This window comes from Musca domestica, unplaced genomic scaffold (assembly GCF_030504385.1).
Source record: "Musca domestica strain aabys unplaced genomic scaffold, Musca_domestica.polishedcontigs.V.1.1 186, whole genome shotgun sequence".
NCBI classification, from domain to species: Eukaryota; Metazoa; Arthropoda; class Insecta; order Diptera; family Muscidae; genus Musca; species Musca domestica.
The window spans coordinates 1059915-1066945 of record NW_026712242.1 but is presented as its reverse complement, the minus strand read 5'-3'; positions in this window follow the sequence as shown (position 1 = coordinate 1066945).

Below are 7031 nucleotides of genomic sequence, written 5' to 3'. Positions count from 1 at the left end.
TGTAAATCTCGCTTACCTTGCGTGTGTGTATGTGTGTGTGTGTGTTCGTGTGGGTGTGGGTGTATGTGAGATTGTATTGCTGAAACGTCCGTCCGTCGGTGTGTTCATAGCACTCAAGTGCAATTAATTTAGCAGAAGTACTCATAGCCATTATGGAATACCTACATAGCACATACAGCCACACACCCACATCCATACATCGGACATACAGTCGCACAAACATTTAAAAACGTTCTCTGGTGTAACCAACAGTTACCACATTCCACCTTCTATCGCCAGCTTTCATTCGCATTTCCATGCTGGTTACGTTGCTACCGGCATTGTGTAATGCATCCTTTTGTTCTGGTTTCCTTTTGTGGCTCCCTTTTACCATACAACAACAGCAACAACGGCAGCGACACAAGCAGCAGCAGCAACAATAACAAAGGCAAATGCAAAAACAAAAACGAAAATAATGTTCCATGTTATTTGTCGCTTGTCGTTTTCTATTGTCATTCGTTTACGTTCCAGATTTTCATTCACTCTATTTTTTCTTGCGTTTCGTCATGGTGCCGAACATTTGGTCGGTTTGCGTTTCGTTGCGAGCCAGTGGGTACACTAGCGTGTACCATCATTAGTGTGGATAGATGGATTTTAAAAATATATATCCTTGGGTTCTTCTGATATATCCTCCAACGTCCTTAGAAAGTTTCAGGCACATAGACAGGTGGTGTTAATGTTCCCCTGTCGCTAGTCAGGAATTTTAAAGAAAGTGCGATTTTCCACCGACTGTATTGAAGCAAAATACGATTCGTGTAAATGATCAGGATCCTTGTCAGATCACAGTGATTATTTTATGATTGATTTTGTTGGGGAACTCTAAGATGAATTTGATACTTGAATAAATATACGCCTGTGTATACACCCACAAATATACATACATACATACATGTTTATATACGGGTTGAGGTTTCTGAGGTTTGTTGATAGTGTTGGTGTTGAAGACGATGACGTGGATGGGGTGGTGGTGCTGCATTAAATGATGCTGCCATCCACAACGGATGAATCTCCATATCCAGCCAAGTGTGTGTATGTGGATGTGTGCGGAACTGCACTGGTGTTTGTATGTGTGTGTTGTTTGTCTTTCGATACACAAAGACAAGTTTTTCATTTCATTTCCTTTGATTTTGTGATTTTTCATTTTGAAAAATATCCTTTTGTTTAAACTCAAGTATGTGTGCATTCCAGAATGCCATTGTGTTTGCGTTGTCGATGTTACTCTTGTTGATGTTACTGCTGTTTCCGCTCTTCCTTGGTCTCTTTGTTCTGGAGATTGAAGAAAACAACTTTAGATCAGAATCAACGGAAATACTATTTAGATTGGATACTTGCGTCGTTGTCTATTAAACACAACGGAGACCCTCTGCCCAGTACATACATACATATGTATATGTGTGTTGCGTAATTAAGTGCATATAAATGGGCATCAATATTTAATCCGTACCAAAGATTATTTGTGTATTAGGAACTTTTTTTGTGGTGTTAAAGTGTAAGTATGTCCGTGATAAATTGAAAAATTTTAAAATAATGAATGAATACGGATTTGACACAGTTTCGGCATTTCAAATTCAACAATAACTAAAATCGACCTGTATCAATTCATAGCACATATCTCAAAACGAAGGATGAGAACTACAACTACTTGGGATATTTTAGAAGTTCGATAACATAATGGCATATACACTATATGTAATTATGTTATCTTGAATACTGTGCCTCTAAGAGAAATGAACGGATAGAAAAGTTTACAACAATTGTTAGCTTGACTTTGTTACAAGCCAACAGCTTTGAGCAAAGTGTAGGACTTTCAAACTGAAATGCCGAATAACTTACGAGTAAAAAGTGCAGCAAAGTTCGGCTCGGCCGAACTTTTAATGCTCTCCACCATTCGGAGGGAACTTGAAAGAGAAACGATAATCTGATTTTGCTCCAACTTTGCAAATCCTCAGTGCTAGATCTGGTGCGAAAATCAGCATTAACACAAAATCTGTTATAAAGATGGCAGAGATTGGACAATTTATTTTGCTACCTGGTCCACATAGGGTTCAAGATTTTGAAAAACAAAACGCAAATAAGCGTCCAACTCTCTTCAAATTTCACACATACAAACCAAAGGGAACTCAAATGGAAAATTCATTGGGACTTCAATCAGTGAAATGCCGAATATGAAGAGGCACTATAATATGTGGACTATCCAAAATAGAAGAGTGAATTGAAAATATAGTAAGAAAAGGATTCATATACTCGGAAAATTCTTCCGAACCCTTAAAAGTAACCTTAAATCATAGGTAACGTTGTACGGGCCCTATGCGCTATCGTTAGTAATTACACTGCGCCGCAGATAATCTTGGGGTTAGGAAATTTTTCGGTTGGTTGATCTAACTATTTTAGAGTTCATTTTATATAGCTTGACCATACACAAAGAGCCCCAAATATTTTGCCCTATACTCCGCAAAAGTTACGATAAATGTTGGTCTACATTGTGATATAGCCCCCCTCAATGATATAACCCTTTCAAATTCCTTAAATGTTGCTAATTTGAGATTTTAGAAAGAAATTATAATTATAATTATAAAATAATTATAAGAATAGGACCATGCTATGGTATAACCGTTATATGAAGATATCCGCTGATTTCAGCTGTTTCCAGTGTCTTGGTCATATTTTTCAATTGAATTTACCTTTATTTGGCGTCTTAGCTTCTAAGGATGCAGAAGACCAGTTTGGGGAAATTTTTCAATGTCAATGCGCCCATATAAAAGTACTCCTGATTTTACCTATTTCGAGGGTTTTGATTTGGGGGTAGAGAACTATTTTACATGGGGCTATTAAAAACAGTTAATGTATACTTTTTAATATATGTGATTTATTACTTAGGTTTTTAACTCTCAAATTAAAACCTGTTACTGAAAAATTGGATCATTTTTTTTGAAAGGCGTATTTATTTCTATTAAATCGAGTCACCATTTATACTAAAAATTGTGCCACTTATCTGAGCCAGATTTGTGAATTATTATGTTTAAAAAACTATGCATTAAAGACTAAAACTACGGGCCAGCAACGCGGACTGGGCCAGTTAATATATTTATATCATATTTACTTAGGTCCGATATGAAATGGATAAAATTGACCCATTCTTTCAAACCCACGCCATAGTGGGTCGAGTATTTGAAAGTTCATAACAGAAGTCAAAATATTTTTACCGACCTATTGTACTTGTTCATATAATAAAAGTGAACAAAAACAAAAATATATACTTAGAATTTAGGGGTTTCAGGTCTATGAATATCGTTAAAAAACAATATATAAAATAAACTAATGAATAAATTTAAGTAAAACGGAATTCTATCTAATTAAAATCGATTGGTCTCTTGACAAAATGAGCATATCAACGAAATGGAACTATCCCATAATTAACCTTAGCCATGACGGCGTTCGGACAAATAAAAGCCCTTTGCTTGACTTCCTTACTACTGCCACTCAGCACCACAAAATTAACTGTCTTTTCTATGCTCGTACACTCATTTATAACTTTCGAGACACCCTTGGTAGCTTTCCAAGATCCGAAATTTTACATAAAAGCTATTTTTGTCTCTTTCATCTTCATAGATTTGTCTTTTTCTCATAGCGCGGATCTCCTTCCCGGAATTTCTGAATTCTGAGAGCGCTGAATTTTCTGATCTTAAGAGAACAACGCACTGTGACCTAGAGCAAGTTAGAAACTATGTACTTGGTAGCACCTTCATTTTTATATGTTCGCAAAGCGACTGCATTCTCCTGTCAATGTCGCGATTCCATATTTTCCGAAATAAATTTTACATAGGCCGGTTGTTACATCTTTCCGATAGATACAAAGTGATGTTGTCTGGCAAATAAGTCGTTATTCATTATTACTGAGTCGATTAATGCATGTCAATCCGTTCGTCTGTCCATGTATTTCTGTGAACAAAATGCAGGTCGCATTTATTATCCGATTGAGATGTAGCTCCCATATATATCTTCAACTGATTTGATTTAATTGTGAACCAAATGGCGAATATCAGTCCAAATGAACTGAATCTTGGCAATTCCGACTGAATTTATCCTAGAAGTAAGTACTTCAAAATTGGCGAAAATCGGCTCAGATATAGCTATAGCTACCATGGTGTAATGTAATATCTTCCCAAATAGGATAGATTTTTTATATTCACCCGAATTTTTGTATTTGGTGAAACTCGGTCCGGAATCTATTGCTACACAACACTGTGGACAGGGTAAAAATATATATTATTTGTATACCCTCCACCATTCTATGGAGGTTATTAGTTTTGTTATTCCCTTTGTAACTACTCGAAATATTCATAATAGACCCTACAAAGTATATATATTCTGAATCAGCGTAAAATTTTAAGACGATCTTTCTGTCTGTCTTTTGTAAGTTCGTAAATGGGCCATGACCGTCCACGTTTTCGTATAGCCCTCATATAACGGTACCTCCCGATATTCGGTATTTTCGTGATTTTAGCCACATTATTTACCGGAGTTATTTCAAATTTCGTAATAGAAGGTCGTAGTGGGCAATATAGCCTATGACAAAAAATGTTGTATGCAGGTCCACGTCTTCGTACCGCCCCCATATAATGGTTTTCATTTAAGTAGCAGTTTTCGGTTTTTTTCGGTTATACAGCAATATTATTTGGTACTAGAAGTGGAAAAGCCTCAAATTCAGATTCAGAGTTGGATATAGTTTCCATATTGTGACCACTCTAAAGCCTTGATACGAATTCAAATAAGGTTCATAGTTGGTATGATCTACTAAATTTTATAAAGTTTTTTGTTTTGGCAGCTCTACTAAGTAAGCATTGTGGTTTTGGGTATCATATAGACTTTTAACCTTTCTCTACTGGTCTAATATCGAAGAACTGAATTGCAGATTTAAATCCCGAAATTAATTACAAATTCGTTTTGTTCATTTTTTTACTAAAATGCAGATGCCACTATAAAATGCAGAGACTACCAGCTACATTTACAAATGATTGCTAATTTGATTGCCACACCACTGAAAAAAATGCATATATTTTAAAGGGAAGATGTAATAATGAGAATACAATAATGTGAAATTTAGCCTTCGCTTTTCCTAAAGTAAGGGATAACAAAAGTGGACTATAAAGAAAAGATAAAAGAATGGGCCATGATGAAATTTAGTAATCAAAAGTCTGCAATAATAAGCAAACAAAAAATAATTTAACGGAAACATATGTTGAACAAGTAAAAACAAGTAAAAAAGTATCGATCGGTTTCTCCGACAGATGTATACCCTCAACCAATGTTCGATTAATTAAAAATATTTTTACATCTGTTATGAATTTTCAAACTCTTAACCCTCTATGGAGTGGGTTTTAAAGAATGGATCAATTTGGTCTATTTCCTATCGGACCTAAATAAATATGATATGATAAATAAATATAGGTCGCTGGTTCAAATCCGGCTCGAAGGACCAACAATGAATGAGAAAAGAAAACCAACCGAATGGTTTGGCTGTTGATTCAAATCTAATTTTATTTAAAAATATGTTTCTTAAGTGCTACTGAAACTAATCTAACTTAACCTAGTCGCAGCCACACAATTGTTCTTATCTATTCTAATATTGAATGGAGAACATTGCAGGGCTGCTTGACATCTCATTCAAGTGGTCTTGTGCATCTACTGAGCGCATCGATATATGTGCGTGTGGGTCATAACTAATGTGACCATTTATATTTTCGTCAGAGTGGGACGACTGCGGAATTTTGTAAAAAAAAAAATTATGCATTTAAAAACAAATTTTATTCAAAAACGGAGAGAATACGTATAAATCTAATTTATGAAATTAATCTTATGTCTAAGTATTTCTTTTATATTTGTCAGCAGAGCAAATTAGTTTTAAAATATCGGGTCTAGTTTTCAAGTAGGAATGGAGCTGATTACATTGTTTGTTGATGTTAGTCTTAGTAATTAAAATAGCTTTTAAAACTGTCACACTTAACTGCGTTTTTTCACTTGTCCATATTTTATTCATTAGGGAAAAAACTCTTTCGACAGGTGCGTTACTTCCAGGCATACATAAAACATACTCAATAATTGTGCGAAAGTTTGTGCAGTTGAGATTATTAGCACGGAAGTGTTTTAAACAGCTCCACCCAACGGTCTTCAGTAGCAACATTCTCATCGTTCCAGCTTTTGATTTTTTCAACTGTGACGTAACTGGAAATAAGCGAAAACTCATCGAACACCTCCGTATCTTGGCTACTGCTAAGAAATCTTTGTGTGATCAGCAAATCCGTCACATTCTGTACGTCTTCCCAAGTAGGGACTTTTCTCAAATTTGACCATTCAAATACTGCTAGTTGTGCATTGAAATGGCACCACTGTTCCAAGTATTCTTTACTTGTCTTATAAAAATCCGCTGCCGCAGTTTTCACATTCTGCTCATCAACAGCAACGTCAGTTTTTTGTAATTTTACCAGTAGATTGCGGACGGAATGAGGGAGGAAAATCGAATTCTCTTTAAGTTCTAAGTTATCTCGGAGACGATTAATTTCATTCGCAGACTCTATTGCGGACACGTTTTGTCCCTCGATTTTCAACACGGCTTGATGAAAAATCGCTGTCTGTGCGTGCAAAAATATAACCACAATTCAGAGCTGGGATTTTTGAAAAACGTTTTTAAAATAGTAGGGCATTTATCTATGCTCAGAAAATAGGTTTTCAAAGGCTGAAACATTTTTAAAATTATCTCAAGTGCCGGCATTAAAGCAAGCCACCTTGTTTTACTGTAGCCCAACAGTTTCTGATACTCTGTGTCGGTGGAATCACAGAACTCTTTCAGAACTTCTACCCGAATGCTGTAGATGTAGAAGAATGAATAAATTTTCACAATGATGCATTCGAAGTCAACAGGGAGACAATCTGCGGCTGTTTTGATAGCATTATGAATTATATGGGCTCACACCCAATCCCAATGAGCTGCCTTC